The sequence below is a fragment of the Hemiscyllium ocellatum genome, unplaced genomic scaffold (genome assembly GCF_020745735.1).
Source record: "Hemiscyllium ocellatum isolate sHemOce1 unplaced genomic scaffold, sHemOce1.pat.X.cur. scaffold_675_pat_ctg1, whole genome shotgun sequence".
Lineage (NCBI taxonomy): Eukaryota > Metazoa > Chordata > Chondrichthyes > Orectolobiformes > Hemiscylliidae > Hemiscyllium > Hemiscyllium ocellatum.
In genome coordinates this window covers 260,807-271,905 of record NW_026869164.1, presented here as the reverse complement: position 1 = coordinate 271,905, position 11,099 = coordinate 260,807, and the positions used below count along the sequence as shown (strand labels likewise).

The 11,099-nt window shown below is 46.5% G+C and overlaps 1 non-coding gene across 1 annotated transcript; it reads left to right on the top strand.

Annotated features, from left to right (window-relative positions):
- Positions 1 to 10,275: 10,275 nt before the first annotated feature.
- LOC132814097 (U1 spliceosomal RNA) lies at positions 10,276 to 10,439 on the top strand. The gene has a single exon (XR_009644304.1). It is a non-coding gene; the product is annotated as a U1 spliceosomal RNA (small nuclear RNA).
- Positions 10,440 to 11,099: the final 660 nt, after the last annotated feature.

Genomic DNA, 11,099 nt, shown 5'->3' with positions numbered 1-11,099 from the left:
CTTTCAGCCCACTGCTGACCATTGGAGTCATACAGCCTGTCACCAACCAGGCGTGCCGATTTCCCTAAAGCAGGAAGGTTAGCGGGGATCTGAAGGGCGGTGGAACAACTGGAGCTCTCACTGTTTTCAGAGTCTGTCACCAATTTTCCTGCTTTCATTACCAAAAGTGTCAGAGAGCTTGAGGGGTCTGCAAACACCCAGAGGGAAAGGAACTGGGAATTAGAAGATACCCAGATCGTTCAAAATGACTGCCTGAGCTACATCACTATGACTCTGGTACTGGGATAATTCAAGCACATGGCTTGACAGAATCTGAAAATTAAATACAGAACTTCAGGCTGTTCAGTCCAAATGAGATCCATTAAGATACAGTGGACATTGAATCTCTTCCATATAGCGACTTCATCAAATCCTCCCTGTCAATCTATCCACAATCTTAATTTTTGTATTTCTTCGTCCATTTCCCCCAGCTAATGTGAACATCTTGTTTTCATCTTCCTTATCTATACCAATTATAAGCCAATAAGCTCTATTGCATCTCGCTTCAACTCCAGTTGCTCCATTGCATCCTAAATCACTCCTTAATCTTACTGGTAAATGAATGAGTCTATCCCCTCTCTGGACCCTCCATCCTTCACAATGTATGATGATCTCTGTTGTGATTATACTGATCACCCTCGACCTGGAGGAGGGATAATGCGAGTTTCTGAAATTATCGAGAGGGTGCAGGAGGAACCCAATAGGACTGGCACCTTTTGGGAGAGAGAAATAATGTTAATGTTTAGAGACAATTTCTTACTTTATTTTGATTATTCTTTTCTCTCTGCCCTAATAGTGATGGATCTTTGAAGCTTCTTTCTCCAAGGATTTCAAGGAAGGATATATACACAAAAGTATCAAACAAAGGGAATTATTTGTCTCTCTGATTTCTCACCTGGACAGACACTGCCTTTATTAAACTTCTTTGAATATTTGAAGAAGATTCATAGACAGGAAACGCCAAAGAAACATTTACTCTAGATCTGACTTGATCAATCGATTCATCACAAACTGGAAATAATTGGCATTTGAGTGTTGCATCCTCAGTCATTACCAATCACTGCATACAATTTCTCCATCATATCCTCCCTGACGATCTGTACCAAAGTCTTAGGTGATTGTTGGTGTATCCCATACCTGGGGGAGGTGTGTTCCAGTTGGAGGTAGTTGGGAGCTGACAGGATGAACTAGGTTGGGGAGTAGATGGGGCTTGGGTAATAGATTCTGGGAGTATTTGAACATTGCTCAGTCAGCCATTATCCTCAAGCCATGCGGGCTGACAGGGGGAGTATTGACCTGTTACTGTCTCTGTCTGTCTGTGAGGAGAAAGTGAGGACTGCAGATGCTGGAGATCAGAGCTGAAAATGTGTTGTTGGAAAAGCGCAGCAGGTCAGGCAGCATCCAAGAAACAGGAGATTCGACATTTCAGGCATAAAGCCCTTCTTCAGGAATGAGGAAAGTGTGTCCAGCAGGCTAAGATAAAAGGTAGGGAGGAGGAACTTGTGGGAGGGGCATTGGTGATGCGATAGATGGAAGGAGGTCAAGGTGAGGGTAATAGGCCAGAGTGGGGTGAGGGCAGAGAGGTCACGAAGAAGATTGCAGAGGGAGTCCCTCCCTCGCTCACTGCACACCCCAGGTCATCTCCTCTGCACAGAAGCTCTTCAGCCACATTCTCAAACAGACTTGCTACCACAGCCACATCTCCTTCCTCAGCACCTGTCGACGGAACCGACCTCGAACTCAGCACTGCCTTCCTAACCTGTAATCTTCTTCCTGACCTCTCCACCCCCACCCCACTCCGGCCCATCACACTCACCTTGACCTCCTTCTACCTAGCGCATCTACAACGCCCCTTCTCCAAGTCCTTCCTCCCTACCTTTTATCTTAGCCTGCTGGACACACTTTCCTCATTCCTGAAGAAGGGCCTTATGCCTGAAATGTCGAATCTACTGTTCCTTGGATGTTGCCTGACCTGCTGCGATTTTCCAGCAACACATTTTCAGCTCTGTCTGAGTGTGACAGAGTGTGGGCTGGGGGTCACTTGTTCCCTTTTTGCCTTTTCTATCTCTCTCACTGTCGCTCTCTCTTTCGCTTCTCTCTCCTCTCTCGTTTTCTCTTTCACACTCTCATTCTTCTGCTCTCTTCTCCACCTCTTCTTCACCCCTCTTCTCCTCCTACCCTCTTCTCCCTCTCTCTCCTCCACTCTCTCTTCTCTCTCCCATCTCTTTTCGCTCTCCCCTCTCTCTTGCCTCACTCTTCTCTCCCCCTCTCAACTCTCTCTTCCCCCACTCTCACTTCTCTCTCTCTCTCTCTCTCTCTCATTACGGTCGCACGGTGGCTCAGTGGTTACCACTGCTGCCTCACACTGCCAGGGACCCAGTTCAAATCCTGCCCAAGGCAACCGTCTGTGTAGAGTGTGTACATTCTCCCCAGTGTCTGCATGGGTTTCCTCACTCGGTCCAATGGTGTGCAGGTCTGGGTGGACTGGCCATAGTGGAGTTGCCCAAAGGGTAAGGTGAACTCTTCAGACAGAGCAAGGTCTATGTGGGTTACTCTCCTAACCATCTTTCCACCCCTCTCTTTCCCCCAGTATCCTACTCCCCTCTCCTCTGCCACCCTGCCCTCACCTGTCTTCACGATTCCCTCCTCGTTTTCCGCCCCCACTTTCACTGTCCTACCCATCTGCACTTCTGTCTTTCACCCAATCTCCTCCTCCCCACCTTCAACCACTCTGTCCTCCCGAATTCTTCTCGCCACCTCCTTCTGTTCCCACGCCTCCTGCTGTCTATTCCCTCTTTCCATGCCACCACCTACTCCCCCTCACCTCTTCTCTCCCCGCTAACATCCCCCGCTCTCCTCCTCCTCGCCCCACACCTCACCCACTCTCCTCCCCCCCCTCTGAAACCCTCCTTTGCCCCTGCTGCTGTCTGCCTCATTCTCCCTGCCCCTCTTTCCTCCACCTCTCTCTCCTCTCCCTCTCTCTCTTTCACCCCTATTTTCTGCGCCCTCTCTCCTCCCCCACTCTCTCCTTCCCCTCTCTCTCCCTCTCCCCTCTCTCTTCCCCTCTCATTCCCCTCTCTCCTCGCCCCTCACTCTCCTACATCTCTCTCTCCTCCCCCTCTTCGTACACCCCCTAACCTCCCCCCTCTCTCCTTCCCCGCTCCATCCACCTCTCCTCCCATTCTCTCTCCTCTCCCTCTCTCTCTCCTCTCCCTCTCTCCTCTCTCTCCTCCCCATCTTCCTCATCCCCCTCTCCTCCCCATGCTCTCCCTCTCCCATCTCCCCTCTCCCACTCCCCTCTCTTATCCCACTCTCCTCCTCCTCCTTCTCTTCTTTCTCCTCTTCCCTCTCTCCTCTCCCTCTCCTCTCATTCCTCACTACTCTCTCCTCTCACTCCTCATCACTGTCTCCTCTCCCCTTTCTTCTTCCCCTTTCCCCTCTCTCCTCACCGCTGTCTCATCTCCCCCTCCCGTCTCTCCTCTCTCCTGTCCCCCTCTCTTCTCTCTCCTCCCCTTCACCTCCCCTTCTCCTCTTTCTCCCCTCTCCCCCTCACCTCTCCACTCTCCCCTCTCTCCTCATTCCCTCTCCTCACCCCTTCTCTTCTTCCACCTCTCCTTTCTTCACCTCCCCTCCTCTCCCGCTTCCCTGCCCTCTCGTTCCCCTCTTCTCCACACTCACTTCTTCCCCTCTCCCATCCCCCTCTTCTTCACCCCTTCTCCTGAACTCCTTCCCTACCCCCTTGTATCCTCTCCTCCCACCTGTCCTCCCTTCTACTCTCCCATCTCTCCTGCCCCCTCCTCCCTGGCTCTCCTCCCTGTCTCTGCTCCATTTCCCTGTTCACCTTCCCCCCTCCTTCCCCCACTTCCGCCTCTCCTCCCCTTCACCTCCCACTGTCCTCCCCTCCTCCTCATCTTCACCTCTTTCCTCCCCAATCCTCATGTCCCTCTCTCGTCTACCTCCCACCACCTATCTCCTACTCCACCCCAAACTCCCCTTCGCCTCACACCCCAAACGCCCCCTACGTCCTCACTTCCTCCTCTCTCCTAACCCCTCTCCTTCCCTTCTTCCCCATCACTCATCCCCCCACTTCATTCGCTGTCTCCTCCCGTCCTCCACCTTCCACGTTCTCCCCACCTCTACTCCTCTCCTTCATTCCTCTCCTTCTCTCCTACAACCCCTTCCCATACACCCTCCACCACTCTACTCCCCTTACGCCATCCACTCCTTGCTCCTCACCCCCTGTCCTCCTGTTCCCTCTCCTCCCATCTCTCCTCCTGCTCTCGCCCACCGTTCCCAGCTCTCTCCTCCCTCTCTCCTACAGCCCTCTCTCCACCCCTTCTTTCCTCTGCCATGCCTCTTTCCCCAATCCAATTATCCCCGCACCTCCCCTTCCTCCACCCTCTCTTTCCCCCTCCCTCCTCACCTCTCCCTCCCGTCCCCTCCCCACTCTCCCTTCCCATCTCTCACATTGAAAGATGAGGCACACAAAGTGGTCAAAAACAGCATGAAACTGGAAGATTGGGAAAGCGTTAAAGATCAGAAGAAAGTCACAATAAGAGTGAGAAAGAACCGTAGGAAAGAACAGGAGAGAAAAGATGTACCACATAATTTAAAGACAGATAGCAGAAGTTTCTATGAAAACTTTAAATGAAAAAGAGTGGCTAAGGTAAATGTTGGTCCTTCAGGGGATGAGGAGGGACATTTAGTTATGGGGTGTGATGAAATGGTGGAGGCACTGAACAGGTATTTTGTATCGGTCTTCACAGTGGAGGGCGCTAATAACATGCCAGAGATTGACAAAGAGATGGAGTTGGTGAGGACCTGGAAACAAATATTATTACGGAACGCTAGTGTTGGGCAAGCCCATGGAGCTAATGATAGACAAGTCTTCTGTCCTGGTGGAATGCATCCCAGCGTGCTAAAAGAGACAGCGGGGGATAGAACAGTTGCACCGTCAGTAATTTTCCCAATTTGCTGGACTCTGGGGCAGTTCCAGCAGATTGGAAAACATTGGCGCCGCTGTTTAAAAAGGAAGGTAGACAAAAGATGGGGTAGTATAGATCAGTTAGTGCAACATCTGCCGTGGGGAAAATGCTTGAGTCTCTTATCAAGAAAGAAAGAGCAAGGCACTGCTGGATCCCCAAGTGAATACCTTCCCACACATGGAACAGCTGAACGACTTCTCCCCCATGTGAATAGGGTGATGTTAAATAAAGACCATTGAATTTAAGACATTTACAGATCTTAAAGTTTTTTTCTCCCACAGTCAGGGGAAAGCTCTCTTGTCAGTGTAAAGCCACTGGTGTGACATGAAGCTGGATGACGAAATAAATCTCTTCGCACAGAATGTCTGTGTCAATGAGTCTCCAGTAGGTCTGTGAATTTTCAATCCTTCTCACAATCCAGATATTTCCATGGTGCTGATCTCCTCGCATATCTCCAAGTTGGATGATCTGGTGAATCCTTTCCCATAAACACAACATATTTATGGCTTCTCTGTCTGTGAATGTTTTTAGATTGTGAACTGGATAATGTTAAATAATTTCTGCAGTCAGTTCACTGGAACACTCATACACTTATGTGTGTGTGTTGTGTGTGTGTGTGTGTGTGTGTGTGTCTGTGTTGTGGCTTGACCACACACAATGTTGTTTGAAACCTTTGCTCACTGACAAACAAGATAATCATGTTCCCTTTATGGCCAAATGAATATCGTGACTCTGTTGGATCTTTATATCATGTTTGATTTGTCTCACTTCTGGCGAGAGGTGCAAGTGGAGTTCAATGCACCTAAATGTGAGGTGATGCGCTTTGGGAAGAATAACAGGAAGGCAGAATACTGGGTCAATGGAAAGATTTTGGTAGTGTGGATGTGCAGAGGGATCTTGGAGTCCATGTCCATAGATCCTTGAAAGTTGCCATCCAGGTGGATAGTGCTGTTAAGGCGGCATACAGCGTGTTAGGTTTCATTGGGAGAGGGATTGAGTTCTGGAACCACAATATCATACTGCAACCATACACAATGATGGTGCGGCCACAGTTGGAATATTGTTTACAGCTGTGGTCGCCCCGTTACAAATACGATGTGGAAGCATTGGAAAAAGGTGCAGAGGAGATTTATCAGGATGGTGCCTGGTCTGGAGGGAAGGTCTTATGAGAAAAGCTGAGAGACTTGGGTCTTTTCTCATTGGAAAGAAGGCGGCTAAGGGAGGATTTGATAGAGACATACAAGATAGTCAGAGGATTAGATAGGGTAGACAGGGAAAGCCTTTTTCCTAGGATGAGGACGACAGCTTGTACGAGAGAGAACAACTATAAATTGAGGGGTGATAGATTTAAGACAGATGTCAGAGGCAAATTCTTTACAGAGAGAGTGGTAAGTGTGTGGAATGCCCTACCAGCTCAGGTGGTCAACTCAGCTCCATTAGGGAGTTTTAATTAATCCTTAGATAAGCTCACAGATGATTTTGGGATAGTGTAGGGGGACGAGTTGAGAAAATTCCACAGGTCGATGCAACTTTGAGGGCTGAAGGGCCTGTTCTGCGCTTTATTGTTCTATGTTCTATAATCTGAATCTTTTTCCACGGTAGAAATGACAAATTCTAGAGGACATAGATTTCAGGGGACAGGGGAAATTTAAAGAAAATAAAAACCGAAAGAACGGAAGATGCGGTTGATCAGAAACAAAAACAAAAGTTTCTGGAAATGTTCGACAAGTCTGGAAGCACCTGTGAAGAGAAATCAGAGTTCACATTTCTGATGAAGGACCCGAAACATTAATGGATTTTTATTTTCTCAGATGCTGCAAGACCTGCTGAGCATTTCCAACAGCATGTGAAAGTTTCAAGAGAGTTATGTCAGGCAAGTTTTAATACAAAAGGTGATAGTTGAGTAGAATGTACTCTCCTGGGAGGTGATAAAAGCAGAAACAATCACAATGCTTAAGAGGCATTTGGGCAGGCACATAAGCAGGCAAGGGGTAGGCAGGGATATGGATCATGTGCAGGCAGGTGGAATTAGTTTGGAACGGCATCATGGTCTGCACAGACATGATGGGCCAATTATTCCGGTGCTGTAATGTTCTGTTTTCCAAGGGGCACAATGTGTGGATCGAGAGTTAATGTTTTTTTTAGAACATACAGTGAGTTGATACATTTTGAGAGAAGCAATGTAGAAAAGAAATATATATTTGCATGGCACAGACACAAAGAGTAGAGACTGAGGGAAGGGGGGCAAGGTGTACAATTCTTTAAAGGAGAGAGGACATAATCAAAGTGTTTTGATCAAAACATATGGGATCCTGGGTTTCATTAAACAATTTCATTGACTAGTTAGGTCACAGTCAATCATTGTGTCCAATTCAGGTCAACAGATTCCTGATCTTCAGGGTGTGGAGTACAGACATATTGGTGTGGTGCACTGATGAAGAAAATGCAGTCACTGGATTGATTTGGAAAAAATGCTATTTTCTTTGAAGAAATCAAGTTGAAAAAATCATGATAGAATAAAATGGATATGATTATAACACATCTAGATAGAGCAGACAATAAAATAAATTGCACTTGATAGGTGATGGCTCAAAATTTAAGATTAGGTATAACGTTTTGAGAAAGTGGGAGATGAGCAAGTGTTCCACTGGCTGGAAATATGCAGAACATGCTGCCTATTATGGTGGTGCAAGTAGAGGTGATCCATGATTAATGAATACAATTATATCAGATATGAGAGAAATAAACTTTCAGGGTTTTGGGAACAGCTGGAGAATGAGAATAAGGGATTCTGCTACAGAGAGCCAGCTTGGATTTGATGGGCCCCTTTCTGTGCCATAACATGTTTTTTTTGTACTTGCTTAACTTGTTCCGGTTGTTTGTCTTCAGGGGTTAGATTATCATCAAGGTAAATCTACTCTGTGTTCATGCTCAGACCAACACAGGTTGTCCTTCCACAGCAGGAGATAATGTTTACTGTTTTATACTGGGTTCTGGAGGAGTCCCTAGGTAGTGTACACAGAACTGAAAATCTGCTCTAGGGTGTTTTAACCAGGACTGTGAATATCTTGGAACATCTAATGCCACACCAATGCCTGGAATGCTTTCTAACTGACTGACTAAATGAAATATGTTCCTTCCACAGCATGTTGCTGGCTGGATTTCTGTGGTCAGTGTTATTACACAAGGATCAGAATTGGATAATCTATTGTCTGTAACATATACCAATGATTAGCATGGAAATGTAAATGATTTAATTAGCAAGTTTCTAGATGGTACAAATTGATGAAGTTGTGAATCGTCAAAAATGGTGTCAATGGATACAGCAAGAAAGAGATCCGTTGGTAAACCCATACGGAGATAGATTTTAATCCAGACAAGTGTGAGGTGATGTATTTTGGGAGGCTCATTGCAAGAGGAATGTATTCACTAAACCGAAGGCCTCTCAGCAGCATTGATGTACACAGGGATCTTCAGGGGCAAGTTCACAGCTCCCTGAAAGTGGTGAAGGAGGTGGATGGCAGGCTTGCCTTCTTCTGTCAGGGGAGTGATTATAAAACTGTCATTAGGCCACCTTTGGGGTATTGTGTGCTGTTTTGATCACCATATAAAAAGAGGATGTGGAGGCTTAGTGCAGTGAGAGAAAAGGTTTACAAGGATGTTGCCTGGATTGGGAGAGGTTGGAAAGACTTGGATTTTTGTCTTGTGAAAGTCAGTGGCTGCGGGTGATCTGAAAGGCTCAGACAGAGTGAATAATCTGAATCCTTTTCCACGGTGAAAATGGCAAATTCTAGAGGCCATAGATTTAAGGGGAGTAGGGGCAAGTTTAAAGGAAATGAAAACTGAAACAACTGAAACAACTGCAGATGATGTAAACCAGAAACAAAAACATTTTCGGGAAATGTTCAGCAGGTCGAGCAGCTTCTATGAAGATAAATTAAAGTTAACGTTTCTGAGGAAGGGTGACCAGACCCGAAACATGAACTGATTTTTCTTCACAGATACTGCATGATCTGCTGAGCATTTCCAATAACATGTGCAAGTTTAAAGGCAGTTGTGTTGGCAATTTTCTTGTGCAGAAGGTGGATCAGTGACTGGAATGTATTTGCCTGAGAGTTGGGAAAAGCAGAAACAATCACAACATTTAAGAGGCATTTGGGCAGACACATAAGCAGACATGGGTTGGCAGAGATATGGATCATGTACAGGCAGATGGAATTAGTTTGGAATAGCATCATGATCCACACAGACATGGTGGGCCGATTATTCCGGTGCTACACTCTTCTGTTTTCCAGGCGGTAGAATGTGTGGAGGAGAGTTAATAATTTGAGTGGAATATGTCTCTTCATGAGAACACACAATAAGTTCATTCATTTTGAGAGAAGCAATGTAGAAAGTCAATATATATTTGAATGGCACAGACACAACGTGCAGGACAGCAGGAATGGGGGACAATGTGCACCACTTATTAAAGGAGAGAAAACATAAAGTGTTTTGGGTAAAACAAATGGGATGCTGGGCTTCATTAATGGGGGAATGATAACAAACTCATGGAAAAGATGCTGACCATTGACAAAGCTCTAGTTAGGTCACAGTCAATCATTGCATCCAATTCTGGTCAACAGATTCCTGGTCAGAACGAGGAAGTTAAAATACCACAGAGGGGCCTGTTCCATACCTTTTGCTTCTCTTCAGGACACTGTGGGGTCTCAAGGGTTAAACATTCCCTTGCCAAAGGCCATATTTCATCAACTGAATGCCTGTACTCTTTCAATACAGACAGAACACCTCAGAAGGGGGGAGGCTGACAGTATCTCAAAATAGAACCTCTTGCAGCCACACATGTGGATTCCCCCGTAACCCCAGACAGAGGAATTTGCCCTTTCCAGACAAGACTGAGAGCCCTGGGCACAACCCTGTTAAACTGCCTCCCGCTCCCATTGTCTTACCTCCCCTCCATATTAGCATAGGTAAGTGAATCCCCCATTTACTGAAGGAAGAACCCTCCAGCCTTAATCTCTTCCCATCAACACATAATCATGAACAATACGATAATCAGTTTCTGTAATCCATTCATACGTTAACGCAGGACATCGCCATTCATCAAGCTTTGTAAGGTCATAATTACCAGCTTTAAACTATGTAATGACAATCGCCCATGTGACTGATATGTCTTTGTCTAATTCCTATTAAATATACTGTCTCTGTGGGTAAGGCAGAGATTCATGAAGAAGAGTCTCTACAAGTCTCTATACTAACCTGGCAGGGGAGATACCATGATCATTGCGGTGGCGCTCCCAGGACGAGGCTATCCCATTGCACTTCGGGTGTGCTGACGCCTGCGATGTCACCAAATGCGGGATACTCAACAGCAAAATTTGTGGTAGTGGGGGTCTGCGTTCGCGCTCTCCCCTTGTGGGCGGCATGGTGGCACAGTGGTTAGCACTGCTGCCTCACAGCGCCTGAGACCCAGGTTCAATCCCGAATCAGGCGACTGACTGCGTGGAGTTTGCATGTTCTCCCCGTGTCTGTGTGGGTTTGCTCCGGTCTCCTCCCACAGTCCAAAGATGTGCGGGTCAGGTGAATTGGCTGTGCTAAATTGCCCGTAGTGCTAGGTAAGGGGTAAATGTAGGGGTATGGGTGGGTTGCACTTTGGCGGGTCGGTGTGGACGTGTTGGGCCGGAGGGCCTGTTTCCACACTGTAAGTAATCTAATCTAAAGTCGACACTGGGGCACCTTAGAAACGCTTTGAAACTCTCGCCTGCTGCCCAATAATAAAGCTACTTGTGTCTTTAGGATTTGTGGAACAAAATAGGCATCAACAATGAAGGATATGAGTGATCTTCAGAGTGTGGAGTACAGACTTACTGGAGTGGTTCACTGATGAAGAAAATGCAGTCACTGAATTGATTTGAAGAAATTGCTATTTTCTTTGAAGTAAACAAGCTAAATATATTGGTTGATTTTTTTTCTCTTTTTCACACCAAGTAATGAACAACGGTTTTGGCAGTTCATAAAGTTTTGCATATCGAGAACTTAGCTTTGGAAATGTTCACAACATCATTGAACATGCAG